Source organism: Carettochelys insculpta, chromosome 8 (assembly GCF_033958435.1).
Source record: "Carettochelys insculpta isolate YL-2023 chromosome 8, ASM3395843v1, whole genome shotgun sequence".
NCBI classification, from domain to species: Eukaryota; Metazoa; Chordata; order Testudines; family Carettochelyidae; genus Carettochelys; species Carettochelys insculpta.
The window spans coordinates 47,096,321-47,112,213 of NC_134144.1; the positions used below are offsets into that span (position 1 = coordinate 47,096,321).

The window sequence follows — 15,893 nt, forward strand, 5'->3', positions numbered from 1 at the left end:
ATAATACCAACATCACTCAGCAACAAAGCCGGAGCACTTCATTTCAATATGTTCAGCATTTAAAACCATCTTTTAAGACATAAGGATAACTGTTAGTTATGAACGTAAAGTCATTTTTATGGCTCTATTTTCATCTTTATGATCCGGATTTCAAGAAAGCCCTCAAACACATTCTTACCCATAAGCTCATTGCTTGCCTGACCCATCCCTAACTGGCTGGGTAGGACAGTCCCCAAACGTACATTTTAAGTCTGGTTTAAAGGACTATGGGATGGCATTTGTCCTGGATCTCTAGTGGTGCCTGTGTGTAGCACTAGTTGCTTTATGATGTGTTTGTGTGGGAGGAGGTGGCTGAAGTGGCCCTTTAACCTCCCCAGCACAACTCTTTTGTAGTATATGGACCTTCTCTGACTGGTATGCCAAGGGCCGCCAATGGAAGGGGGCAAAGGGGCCAGTTACCACGCAGGGCCTGGTGCACTGGGCTGACAACACTGCTACCACAGGAGCATCAGCTTTAAATCACTTCAGAAGCCCAGCATTACAGGGTCTGAGAGCTGAGAGCTGTCTGGAGAGTGCGTGACACCGTCCAGGGAGCACTGAGGGCTACTTTCTCCTAGCCCTGCCCTTTCTGCCCAATTTCCCCCCGCCTTCTGGGGGACCCAGAGCTGAGCCCCTTCCCTCCCCCAACACACACACTACCAAGGCCCATGAAGTCTGTCAGTCTGTCACCACCCTGGATATGCTCTAATTTTCACTCAAGTGCATTGTATCTCTATGGTCCTCATTATTTTAATATTCACCATGCTGCAAAAATTCCATACAACTAAAATCGTACGTTGTGCTGTCTCCCTACTACTTATAGTGGGTTAGTCAGCCAAGCTACTTTTTGATTTAGGAGCCATAAGAATGATAGAATTAGGGCATGAAAAGACATCAAATGGTCTACATGCTTCCCCAACACTTTGTATAACAAAACTCTGGGAAACATTCTCTTGTTTCATTCAATGAAAATGTACATAAAAAAATAAGTCATAATGACAACCTTCAAAATTTAAATGTGACATTTCCAGGTAAGAAATATTGAAAAAAGTCCACTCTAGTCAAAAGTCCATAATATGCTTTAGAAACCAGAGCAAAGAATCAAGTTTGGTTGCTTGTCTTATCCATGTGGTACATCTTGACCATTACTGAAAGAGAGTAAAATCAGGATCCTTATGATACATATCTTCTTCCAGGTGAACTTCAAAAGAAATCTCCCACCTGAGCCAGCAGGAAACATGCTAAATTTGCATGAACTGGAAATTGTTCTGCATAGATTGCATAGCTATGTATAATTTTGGAAGTGATCATTGTGAAAGCTAGTTGAACTACATGATCCTAGATCAGCAAGCTATTCGTTTGCTTAATGAGATTTAAAATATGGTGAGAAAGGAAAACAAGGACTAATATGTACCACCTAATTACTGCAGGAGCCTAATTAACTATGTACTTGGGCATTAAATATGATTTACAGAATTCTTATAAAAATGGCTGTGTATATTATCAGTGGAGCTAGCAGTAGCTTAATTTGAGTAACCCAAAGAAATGTTAGCACAACAGGGCGGTATCTCAGAAAGGGAATATTGTTTCCTTTGAAAAAGTTAGTAAATATTTTCCTTAAAAAAAAAGATGTTCAGCTGTCCCCTGAAGAGATATTATGACCAAACTGGATAATGAAATTCAGTCAATGAAGCATGAAATGGAAGAATTTCTCTGCAAAACACTTTAACTATAGAGTTGGTTACCAATACCCTCACAACAATGTCATGGTTGAAAAGGTTTTTTTGGTACTGTTTTGTTTTTCCTTTATGTAATATTACAGTTTCCATTATTTCAGTAGTGATTAGTATTTGAATTTATACAATAACATTACATTATAGCTACTTGAAACAAACTATTAAAATAAGATTGTTTATAGTTTAAAATATTAAAATATTTCATTATAAGGGTATGATGGCAAAAATAATAAGAAAAGCATATCCATGTTTTTTTTTTTTAATAAATTACCTTTCACAGAGGTGGATATTTATTTGCAGGATTTTTCTCTTCCATATTTTGATAGCATTTTATGGTATAGTAAACATCCCATCTCCTAAATATTCAGCTTGTAAAGTTACACTGTTAGCCAGGATCATAAAGAACTCCTTTGCTAATAATTACTATTCTTAAAATGCACAGTTTAGCTCCAATAGAAGTTATGAGCTTAATGTTGAAATTACTGGGAAAAATCCATTAGTTGGTGTTATAACCAAAACATTTAAATATATATTATGTCCATTCATATAGCAAAAATGTGAATGCTAACTAAATATTTCCGATTTGTCTCCCAAACACACGTAAATGACACAAAAGTGTATTACCTTCAACATGCGTACACAAGCCTTCAATTCAACTTCACCATGTTTTAATTTTAATACTATTTTCTTCTGTTTAAAAATATTGGGTATTAAAGTTTGTGTTTGAAAATATTTAATAAACAAACTTAATTAACATTATATTCCTTAGCCTCTTGATAAAATCCACTGTGGATAGGGAGTAGAGCCATATGTCATCTCACAGAAGATTGTGAATATCTGCCTTAGCAAGCAAGCATGACCTTTATTACTGAAAGCTACTAATACACATATTAAGTAAAAATCAATTTCTTTAGGCAAAAAATTAAAAACCATCTAAAATAGGTTCTTTTACATGTGACCAAAAATACTGAGAAAACCAAGAAGGAACCCAAAAATGAATTTAATTTTAACAAAGGAATAAAAGAGAAAGAATTAAAATGTAGAAAAACTGGGTCATGCTTCTATTGTAGGCCACATACAAGCATAATTGTGTCATCATTTACTGTTACAACATACATAATCTAAATTTGTCTCTGTATAAATTTGGGTTAATGAAAACCAGAAAAATGTTTAAAAAAAACATGTTAACTAATTTAAGTGGTTCAAGAGTCCATCCCACAGACTGGAGACACCACAATATATCAATGCACAATGCAGACATCCCCAGATATAGAAAAGGAAAAGCATAAACCTACAGATAAAGTTGTTTCCACATAATCTCATGTATGGACAATTAAGTATGCAGTCACCTATAGAAACATTACAGTGGCCTTAGGCAAAAAAGGGCAAATATAGCTGTCAATCTGCAAGATTCACACCAATAATATATAATTAACGCATACAGTTGACATTTTGACTTTCTTATTGAACGTGGCTGAAATTTGTCATTGTGTATTGTAATTGTATAAATTGAATCTCTCTAATCTGGAACTCTCATCCAGCAATTTCTGTAATCTGGCATGATTTTAGTTAGCTCTCCCTGTCCTGGAGCTCCAGGGAGGCAGCAGCTGCAGGTGGTCCCCACCCAGAGCCCCGGGGAAGTGGCGGCTGCTGGCTCTCCCTGCCCTGGAGCCGCAGGCAAGTGGCAGCCACAGGCGGTCCGTGACCTGGAGCCCTAGGGAACTGGGGACCACGGGTGCTCCCCACCCAGAGCCCTAGGGAAGCAGCAGCCACCTGCGAATAATTGAATTCACAAAGGTTTAAGTCACAAATGTCGCAACCTTGCTGTATTCCATTTCCTCACACTTTACGTGTGTGTTTGTATCACTTTCTTCCTGATTTTCACTCACAAACGTCTTTCTCCAGAGGACACTAGGAGGAGCTATCCAATGTTTCAAGATCCCATACCATTTGCTACTTAGATATGAGTTGCTCATTTTGGGGCTTCTATATATTCAGTGCTTATCCAAAATAATCAGGAGGGGTGTTAGTGTGTGTTTATTTTTTGTTTTTCTTTTTTTTAAACTTTGCAATTATAGCATTGGGAGCCACAAAAAAAGTCCTTGAAGAGTCACATGCAACTCTGGACCTGCAGGTTGCAAACCCCTGGTCATGCAGAACAAAAAAGATATGGAGACTGAATTATACTCTTATTCAAGGTTGAGGCTGGTCTGTAAAGGAAGCTTGCACTGTTACTACCTATACTATACTTGTCTGTTCAATTAATTAGGACTAATTAGTTTCCAACATACACCCTTTAGCACCTTTACTAAGTATTAAATTCACTTTAAAACATTAAAGAATAAATAAAAGTAACGTTATCCACACATGTGGGTGTATAATCGTTAGTCTTGTTCTTACAGTAATGCACATTTTCCACTACCAGAAGGGCAACAGAAAACTATAACAACTGTTATACAACAGCTGCAGAAAGATGAAACTGATTTAAAAAATAAAATTCAGACAAGTGACATATTTGATAATTTTCAATGCAAAATTTCATTTCAGATACATAAATATAGCCATATGTAACAGACCTCAATGAAAAAGAAATACGTAATTACTGCAGGCTGGCGACAGACTTCACCAGTCCCTGGGTAATGAAGTGGGGAGTTCAGTTCTGATGGGGAAAAATCATTTTAGAAAGGTTTGCTACAACTGCTTGGAATCCTGGAGTTTTAAAATTTTACCGGTCCTGCAACAAGGGAGTATCGTTCTCACAAAAACTCAAAGTAATTTGATAGACTCTTCCTGCCCTATAGCATAGAGCTTCAAGGTTCATGGCTCAAAAATGCTGACTCCTATGGTGAAACTCCATTTTTATTTGATCTTTGCAGTTCTCCTTTAACAGTCTGTTAATTCTGAAGGGCTTATCACTCAATCTGAGGACACTTTACTCAGTTGGCACTATATCTAGATGTGCTGAAACTAAAGACCTTGCACTTTACATTGCTGCAATGATTAAAGGGATTCATGTTGTATATTCTTCCTATTTAAAGGTACACCACATCAAAAGTGTGATAAAATCAGCGGCTATGGATCCTGTTATTATAAACAGAAAAGAACCACTCGGCCTTCTCTGGGTCACTTACAACCTTTTCTGATAGTTAGAAATATACTTATGATTCAAATGTTTTCCTAAACCAAAACTTTTACATCTACAGTTGTCGGATGTTGCACAAGGAATACATATGAAGCTGTTTAAATACGAACAAAATACATTTTCCAAGATGAACAACATGGAAACACAGTGAGACTACGTACCTATTCACTATCTTTCCACTTGGCTATGCACAAATTACATTAGCAAACTGGTCCGTTGTGATTTTATTATTTTCAAAAGTGTACTAATATTGTCAATGAAGCAACTGAAGACAATACACCTCACATGAAATAAAGCAAAATTGTCTTCAGTATGAGAAAATACAACTGCTCTAGTGATTTCTATTTGATATGATACATTGAATAGCAAATCAAAAAAGTCCATTACGTACATATAATTTAGATCACAATGAATTTTTGCACAATAACTTAGTTATTACCATTTACTATTCCATAGAAATAAACATTAACAACAGTAATTAACACTAAAAAGATAAAAGTAAAAACTTGTAATACTAACTCTTTGTATGCTTTCTTTATGTAAAATCTGTTGAATTTACTATACAGTGAGCAAAATGTTTAATGAACCTTGAAGAATGGCTGATATTTTGTGTCATACTTGTTAAAGTGTATCCATATTTGGGGTAATTTTACCACCTTCTAGTGCATTTTTGAAGAAACAGAAAAAACAAAGTTTCTTTCTGTGACTATTCAGCAAAGTAATATGATTTAGGAAATACATGTCACTATTTCTTTTTATTTTTATCTTTCATTATGGGTCAACCAACGACTTCTGAAAAATGATGCCCATATTGCTTTGAAGTGCTAATTCACTCATTCACTTACCTTGTTGCTAAACACTACAAAATAATTATGTTCATGTTTTATGAAAGACATTTTAATAAATCTGTTTTTCTTGAATCCCCTTTTCCAAGACACAATTTTTAAATGTACACAATTATCCCATGTAACATGTCTCAAGACATACACTTTACAATGTACAAAATTTCCAAGAAACTTCCTCGCTAACCAACCTCTGAGGCAAACACCTGATAACCGGAATAGGCTTTCTACTATGCCCTAGATGTCAACAGACCTGGACTCAGAAGCCACTAGAAAAAACAAATTCCTGAGATGAAGGCACTTTAATGAGAACTGCGTTAAGACAGGTTATCTTCTTTAACATTGTCACACAGGAGATACGTGAAAAATGAAAAGTGGGAAGCTCACTAAGTACAATGGAAAGCAAAGGAGAGGAAACCAGCAGACTGTTGCTATAAAAACTCCAGTTTCTGCTTTAATGGTTAAGGTTGGAATACATATAAATCACAACTATGCTGAATACATTTTAAGGAAACAGAAATGGCTGATAAGAAACAGCTAACAGAAATGCCTCATGCAGAGATGACCTCAAAAGTCTGGTAACTTATACAAGATTATTTTTGATTGTTTGGAAATTCTCTTTCATTTAAAACTGAATGTTTGAATTTTAGCAATTTTTTTATATATATTTAATATAATTATCTCTCCTTCTCTCAAAAGTATTTAAACTTCCCGGAAGAATATACAAAGGTTATTGTTCACCAGACCTGGAATTACATGAATTTCTAAATGTTTATATTACTGTTTTGAAAGCCCAGTGTGTCTTGACTGATAGCATGACACAATAAAATATTGTGACCATGGGAGGTCAATATTGTCTAGCACCATTGTTAACATCAACCACTTACTGGGCTCTTAAAGACATTTAGGAGTAAATTAAAACTAAATAACAGCACTGAACACTGAGAACCAGGACCGGTAGCTGTAAACAAACTTTATGGGACCATGGGAAGCTTGGCCACACCCATGATAAGTGGTCATCCACCTAACTAAAATCATGCTAGACCATGAACCAGTGAACCAGTGTGTGCAGGACTAGAGAGGTTCTCCCTGTACTAAATGTGCTACTATGGTAATAGGTGAACAAGAGAGGACTATGGTTAGCTATGGTTAGCTATGCAGACAGAAAAATAGTGCATTTCAGTCCTTACAGCAGTAACTTCTGCAAATTGCTCTGAAATTTTTGCCTTCTGCTACCAATAGCCCAGAATGTTCTTGGATAAGAGAAATGAAATATTAGATAGCATTCCAATAGTCAGCTTATTTAGAAAATGTATTCATTCTCAAAAGGCAAGACCAAAACCACAGGATTTTTAAAAATGGTCCATCAGCACTGTGGGAAACTTTGGGCTCTACCTTGGAATTGTTTTTTGTACGAGGCCATTGATTCACAGGATTATAAGAAATGTGTGTGTGTATCCAAAAATATGCTCTATGGTGTAAAGCTCTAGGAAGGATAGACAAACTTTCATCAGTAACAGGGAATTAAATTTCCCACTCCTACCTGGATATATCCTAATGTTATACCCTCATTTTCTTTGCAGTTGTTTCACCATTTTCCTTCTCTTCCTTTGCCTCTTTCCTGCTTCATTCTTCATGCCATCAACATGGTCCAGGTTTGAGATGTGCTATATTCCAGCAAAGTCTACTACAGAGGTTTTTTGTTTTTCAGATGAAAAGTCTGGAGTGTTAAAACTAGCTCATTTAATAGCACTTTGCTTTTTATGTTAATAAGGATCTTAGTACAGAGTACTTTCTGAGTACTAATGATTGGCTAATGTTAAAGCAGCCACAAGCCAACAGTTCCTCCCAGATGGCCATTAAACTTCCATATTATCCTTTGCTTCCTTCATTACTATTTCAATATAATACAAAGTCATGTCTTAAAACCAGAAAGCAATATCATGTTATCAGAAAAATCCACTCTGAGGAACATGCTGGGAAAGGCCAATATTGTGGAATGGAAAAGTTATGAGCGATTAATATTATCGTCTTCAATGAGACCTTCTGACAGCTGGTCTGTTAAAAATGATGGCATTCCAGTTAAATATACTGTTATATTTCCAATGAAGTCAATGAATTCATCCAAACAGGTTCAATTGCTTTCCAATAAACTTAGTATCTTGCACCTTCTGCTGTATTGTCAGTATTTACTATTAAGACCAGTTAATGATCATGACAATAGAGTTTACATTTTAAATGGGTTGTCACTTAATAACTGTCGGACTTAACTTCTATTTATAAACTGAACTGGATTAAAATGAAAAAAACTGAAATGAAATGTCTGATAACTTAAATTTATTTAATTCTGGCTCACTAATGAAAATCCTGAAACAAAGGAATTTTTCCTTTTATTTATATTTTCATCTTTTTTGATGTTCTTCCAGTGACCAGGTTCAGAAGCTCTCAGGTAGGGCTGTGGGCTCATTTCATAATATGGATGGTGAACAGTCATTAGATTTAGTACGGATTCCAAACTTCCTCTAAATGTAGAGCCCTCTTGGAATGCATGCTGAGCTGGCTCGCTCAACTGATCCTGCTGGGAAGCTTTGTCTGCTACTTATGAAGCATAAGGACTACTGATTATATACATATATATATGTATGTGAGTTGGGATGGTGAGGAGGAAGGACGGGAAGAAGGTAGGGAAGGTGTGGGAGACCCACTGTGGCGGACAGAGAAGAGAAAGGAAGACGACGACCATTGCTGGTGGAAGGAAAGGAGGGTTGCTACTGCTCACTGGAAAGGAGAACGCTCTATTGCTCTCCAGTCAGGCCTCGCTGCCTCAGTGCTGTGCTTGCCAGCAACAAAATCAATGGAATCATGCGCACAGCAACTAGGTGCACAAGTAGGTACAGGCATGCACATAAGCAACTAAATCGGAGGCACTAGTTCTATGTATCCTGATGAATCTTCCCCATGAAGAGAAATTTCTCTCTATATTCTACTGAACAGGCTACACAGATAGAGAATCCTGTATCAAGGACTACAACACATAGATAAAGGGAACTTCATTCCCATACCCAAGTTAAAAGAGAAACCTATTCACAAAGGATTAAAGTCATACCTTTAATTCAGTGCTGCCACCACAATTTTTGGAGTAAAACACTCAAAGTTTTGCGGTGTGACAGAGTAGGAGGAATAAGTTAATATAAATCAAAGAGAATTCTAAAGCAAACAGCAGTTTAAAAAACAACAAGGGCTGCTACAGAGCCTCTGGCTGCGCCAGTGGTGGGCAAATACCAACCTGTGGTCCAGATCCAGTTCCCGAGGGTTAGCCCCGGTGGGCTGCCCGTTATGTATTTACCTGTGCCTCTGCAGGTATGGATGATTGCTGCTCTCATTGGCCGCAGATCGCAATTTCCAGCCAATGGGAGCTTTGGGAAGCAGTATCCCAGTATGTGCAGCTTCACTTAGCTCCAGTTGGCCAGGAATAGCAATCCATGGCAAACAGGAGCTACCACTGCCTATACCTGTGGAGGGTCAGGTAAATTCAGTGGCAGTGGCCCACCAGGGCTAACCCTGGCAAACCCCCTCCATTTTATTGCCCAACCTTGGGCTGTGCTCTCAAATACCATGGCATTTAGGGATTTCATTTTAGAAGCTGCTCCCATGAAAAAGCACTTCAGTCACTTTAGCATATACAGTATCAGAAAAAGAATGTACCCAAAAGTTTAACACAAATAATATCGTAACATAGAAGTCTTCCCTGGAAAGAAACAGGAACGACGACTTGAAGGTATTTTTAGTTTCCAACACAAAGGCATCAGATAAGCTTAAGACCACAGCCCCATTAGTTGTCAGTCATCTCCACGTGCTTGCAGTCCACCACTTCCTCCCCTTGCTACTTTAACAAAAAATGAAATTAAGGCATGGTAAGATGTGTCAAAGATTCTAGAGCTGCTGGTTATGGTCTTCTTCGTTATCTTGTACCTTGTATTTAGTGTAGCCTAACTGATTTGCAACTGTCCATATTCTATTAATAGATACTTAAGAAAAATAACTCATCACAATAATTTCAAGTACATTGAAGGCTCTAGAATGTTTTGTGGTGCTGTCAGATCACAAGACAAGGAACTACATCTTATTTACTGTCTGAAAATGCTCACACAGAGTATTGAAGAGTAGTGGAAGCTATGCTTTGAAGAAGACTATTGTTTAAAGGGGTGCAGTCTTTTACACCGTGGCTACATCTACACTAGCAAACTACGTCGAAGTAGCCTATTTCGACGTAAGAACATCAAAATGGGCTACTTTGACGTGTGTCATCTACACATCCTCCAGGGCTGGTGCCATCAACGTTCAACGTCGAAGTGGCGACAGAGAATGTTCAAAGGAGCCGCTCCGGAAGGAAATGTGGAGCGTCCACGCACACAAGCGCTCCCTGTCGAAATAAGGGGCCAGCAAAGCCCCAAGCCACTCCCTTAAAGGGCCCCTCCCAGACACAATCCGCCAGCACAGCACAAGATCCACAGAGCTGACAACCGGTTGCAGACCCCGTGCACGCAGCATGGACCCCCAGCTGCAGCAGCAGCCAGAAGCCCTGGGCTAAGGGCTGCTGCATGTGGCGACCACAGAGCCCCACAGGGGCTGGACAGAGAGTCTCTCAACCCCTCAGCTGATGGCAACCATGGAGGACCCCGTTATTTTGACATAGCGGGACACAGATCGTCTACACATGCCCTACTTTGACGCTGAACGTCAAAATAGGGCGCTATTCCCATCTTTGGATAGGAATAACAATTTCAATGTCTCGCAGCCTAACGTCAATTTTAACATCGAAATAGCACACTCTGCATGTAGACACGATGCACACTATTTCGACATTATGCCAGCTACTTCGAAGTAGCCGGCTAGTGTAGACACACCCCATTAGTCAAATGTGTATGACTTTTCTAGTTCCCGTGAATGCACTTCCCTTTCTTTTCACTTCTGGGCAGGCATGAAATTTCCTTATCTCTAGCAGAGAACAGTTCATCTCCATGGTCAGTTCAGTGTAATTCAGAGGATTTTTTTTTCCATTCCATTTTTACCAGAAATAGATCTTCTTTAATAATGCCCTTAGCTCAGCCATCATCTCAACGCCCAGGAGACTGATCTCCTCAGCGATTTCCTATGAAGCAATGGAAGATCCTGAGGAGGCAATGCAGTAATACTTTAATGTTCTCTCTCAGGACCAAAGAATTTTTCTCTTCCCATCGACTATCAGCTTTGGTATGGAAGCACAGAAATAATTCACAGGCCTGTCTTTGCAGCTAGGATAAGTAGCAAAATCTTGGGATTAGTGATTTCCAAAAATCTCTTTTCAGAGGCACTGCCTGGATTTGAAGGTCTGAAGGAGAGTCACTCTCACTGAAGGACTGTCTGGTTATGTGGACTCTCGCCTCAGACCCTATGCCACCAGCACTCCCAGCTATCTCCGAGACACCACTGACTTCCTGAGAAAACTGCAATACATTGATGACCTGCCAGAAAACACTATCCTAGCCACCATGGATGTAGAGGCTCTCTATACCAACACCCCACACAAAGATGGAATAAATGCTGTCCGGAACAGTATCTCTGATGATGCTACAGCACATCTGATGGCTGAGTTCTGTAACTTTATCCTCACACACAACTATTTCAGATTTGGCGACGATATATACCTTCGTGTAGTGTCTCACACAGAAGACCAGCTTCAAAAACTGCTGGATCGGTTCTCTAAAGCGTGCAAGGACTTTGGGCTTACCATCAGCCTAAAGAAGATGAATGTACTCGGTCAGGATGTTGCTGAATCCCAATCAATCAGCATTGACAACTATACGTTTGAGGTTGTCCACGAGTTCATTTACCTAGGGTCCACCATCACTGACACCCTGTCATTGGACACTGAGCTAAACAGGAGGATCAGAAAAGCGGCCACAACTCTGTCCAGACTCAGTAAGAGAGTGTGGAATAACAACAAGCTGTACACTCACACCAAAATGCAAGTCTACAGAGCCTGCATCCTCAGCACCCTCCTTTATGGCAGCGAGACTTGGACCCTGTATGCCCGCCAGGAAAAGAGGCTGAACGTCTGCCACTTACGCTGCCTCAGGCGCATCCTTGGAATATCATGGAAGGACAGAGTTACCAACACAGCCGTCCTCGAGCAAGCTGGAATCCCAACCATGCACACCCTCCTCAGGCAGCGTCGGCTCCGCTGGCTTGGCCACGTCCAGAGGATGAACGATGGAAGGATTCCAAAAGACATCCTGTATGGTGAGCTAGCCTCTGGCAAAAGACCCCCCGGACGCCCCCAGTTGCGTTACAAAGATGTCTGCAAGAGAGACCTTAGAGAGGTAGACATCGAGCTGGACAACTGGGAAGAACTAGCAGACAACCGCAGAAGATGGAGGCAGGGGTTACACAAGGGCCTTCAGAAGGGCGAGTTGAAGATCAGACAGCTAGCAGAGGAGAAGCGAGTGTACAGAAAGCACAATAAGGACTTGCCAGACACCCACTACATCTGCAAGAGATGCAGCAAGGACTGTCACTCTCGTGTGGGTCTTTATAGTCACAATAGATGCTGTAAATGAAGTCTTCAATTGAAACTTTTAAGGGCGCGATCCATAGTCTATGCAGACTGAAGGATGCCTACTATACCTTCAAATCAGAGGCACAGCTATGGGTACCCGCATGGCCCCTCAATATGCCAATATTTTCATGGCTGACTTGGAACAGCGCTTCCTTAGCTCTCGTCCACTAACACCCCATCTCTACTTATGCTACATTGATGACATCTTCATCATCTGGACCCATGGGAAGGAGACTCTGGAGGAATTCCACTGGGACTTCAACAACTTTCACCCCAGCATCAACCTCAACATCAACATCAACCTCAGTCCACACAGGAGATCCACTTCCTGGACACCACGGTGCTAGTACATGATGGCCACATCAATACCACCCTGTACCATAAACCCACTGACCACTATGCCTACCTTCATGCCTCCAGCTTCCATCCCAGACACACCACACGATCCATTGTCTACAGCCAAGCACTAAGATATAACTGCATTTGCTCCAACCCCTCCGACAGAGACAAACACCTACAGGATTTCTACCAAGCATTCTTGAAACTGCAATACCCACCCGAGGAAGTGAAAAAACAGATCAGCAGAGCCAGACGTGCCACGAAGCCTCTTACTACAGGACAAGCCCAAGAGAGAAACCAACAGAACACCACTAGCCATCACCTACAGTCCTCAGCTAAAACCTCTACAGCGTATCATCAGAGATTTACAACCCATCCTGGACAATGATCCCCCACTTTCACAGGCCTTGGGAGGCAGACCAGTCCTTGCCCACAGACAGTCTGTCAACCTGAAGCAAATCCTAACCAGCAACTATACGCCGCACCACAGTCACTCTAACTCAGGGACCCATCCATGCAACAAACCTTGTTGCCAGCTCTGCCCACATATCTACACCAGCAACACCATTACAGGACCTAACCATATCAGCCACACCACCGTGGGTTCATTCAGCTGCACATCTACCAATATAATTTATGCCATCATGTGCCAGCAATGCCCCTCTGCTATATACATCAGACAAACTGGACAGTCTCTACGTAAAAGCATAAACACACACAAATCAGATATCAGAAATGGCAATATACAAAAACCCGTAGAAGAGCATTTCAATCTCCCAGGCCACACCATAGCAGACTTAAAAGTAGCTATCCTACAGCAAAAAATTTCAGGACCAGACCTCAAAGAGAAATTTCTGAGCTACAATTCATCTGCAAATTCGATGCCCTCAGCTCAGGCTTAAACAAAGACTGTGAATGGCTGGCTAAATACAAAAAGCAGCTTCCCCTCCCTTGGTGTTCACACCTCCAGATCAACCGCTGGTAGTAAGCCTCATCCTTGCTGACTGAGCTAACCTTGTTATCCCCACCCTTGCTCTGGCTTATTTATACCTGGCCCCGTAGATTTCCAAAGACCAGCATCTGATGAAGTGAGTTTGTGCTCACGAAAGCTCATGCTCAAAACTTTTCTGTTAGTCTATAAGGTGCCACAGGACGCTTCGTTGCTGAAGGAGAGTCAGTGTCCTAAGATCCAAGCTATAAGGTCAGTGACCTGTTTTGACAAGGATCATTGCCTGAAGGGTGGGGAAGGAAATATCACTTAGTAAGACTGGTGGCCAAATACAAGTCAAGATTTATCATCTTTCTTATAGAACTGGACACAAGACCTCTTTCTTCAAATTCTAAAGCAAAATCAGCATGACAGTAGTCTAATATAGACATTGTAATGGAAATGAAGAAGCAACTATTTGTGACATCATCATCCTCAGATAATGGTATATGCAGGGAACGGATGCTTGTGTCAGCACCAGAATGTGAGTGGTCTGAGCAGTGGTGGGAGCAGGCATCAGGCCAGGTTAGATACCATGCAGTAAGAATCTTAGGCAGATCATAGGGCAAAACCAAGAGTTAGATGTCAGGAGGAAAACAGGGTCATGCTACCAGGAGATCAGTTGAAGTAAGTATTGCAGAGGAAGCAGTCCTTCAGAGGGAAAACCCTCCTGCATGAATAACTTCCTGTTTCTGATCTTGGTTTAAACAGAGTATGTAACACCATAAGGACTCCCATTGTTCTTCCAAACAGATTCCAAGCCTGAAGTCGTCTATCAGAATTCAGTTGCTTTGCTCATAACTGTTAGCAGCTCCTACGAGCCCCGGACTAGGACTAAAGACCTACGGTCATTAACAGATTATTAATCACATAAAATTCCACAGAGGTCTTCTTTAGGTAGTAGCAAAGAGCTTCGTAACTTCTAGGAAGTTCTCAAAAGCTTTAGAAAATGAATGCAAAGGAAGCTTTTTGCTTAGTGAGTACTCTGGTGAAACAATGGCTTGCTCAATGCTCATTTGTAAAAAAAAAGGGGTTCTTTCCGCTTTCCCTTCTCCGAAGAAAAGACTGACACAGCTAAAATCAGTCTTTTCTTTCAAAGCATTGTCATCCAACTGTCAAGTATGTTATATGAAGCCAAAGAAATTCCTGATGCTATTAACACTGCATGCATCCAACATAAACACATAGAATGAGAGGTTAGAGATCCTCATTTTTCTTTTAAGCAGCATTTCTAAAAATAACATTTCTTTGCCACAAACCCTGATTTACTCGGAAGAGAATAATGTTCAGATTTCTAAAAGGGATGTTTCTTAAAATTACACTTCATAGCTAGCAGTTAGCAGATTAAAAAAAAATCAGCCACTCAAAAGTGCAAGAATTTCCTTATAAACACAAGTTAGAATAATTACATGCAGGTTCTATGATCATATTTACATTGAGCCTATTGCTTACCATTTTTTTTCCACCAAGAATAGTGTGTACAAAATGTAGAAGTAATTAGGGAAATTGAAAATGTTATAATTAACCAGATGATAAGATTCTGAGAATGAGACCAAGAGTGCCTGAATTTCCATATTCTGGCAAGTATTTTAAAGATTTAATTTTAATCAATCAAATATTCTTTTCCCCTCCCTATCCACCATAGCTGTATGTAAGTCTCAAATCCCACAGGCACCACATAAATCAGCTTGAGCCAACTATATGGAGTAAACTACCTTTTTCAACCAGGCACCTCAGGCAAGAGAAAATAATGTGATGTGATATGAAACATTATGGTAACATGTTTCAGTATCCAGAGCTTTAGACTCCATGTTAATTATATAAATTATTCTAACTGAAATATTTTGTATTTTAAACCATAATTTATTCAGATGAAATGTAAACTTTTTTTAAAAAAAGATTATCTGATTTAGAGGGAAGCAGCACCATAAAGTAACTGTATCTACAACTGCGCTACAAAGATGTCTGCAAGAGAGACCTTAGAGAGGTAGACATCGAGCTGGACAACTGAGAAGAACTAGCAGACGACCGCAGCAGATGGAGGCAGGGGTTACACAAGGGCCTTCAGAAGGGCGAGATGAGGATCAGACAGCTAGCAGAGGAGAAGCGAGGGCACAGAAAGCACACTAAGGACTTGCCAGACACCCACCACATCTGCAAGAGATGCAGCACGGACTGTCACTCTCATGTGGGTCTTCATAGTCACAGT

The 15,893-nt window shown here is 40.1% G+C and overlaps 1 protein-coding gene across 2 annotated transcripts in view; it reads right to left on the minus strand.

Annotated features, from left to right (window-relative positions):
- The window catches only part of GALNT13 (polypeptide N-acetylgalactosaminyltransferase 13), a 341,581-nt gene that overhangs the window by 173,946 nt on the left and 151,742 nt on the right, over window positions 1–15,893 (minus strand). The window lies entirely within an intron of this gene.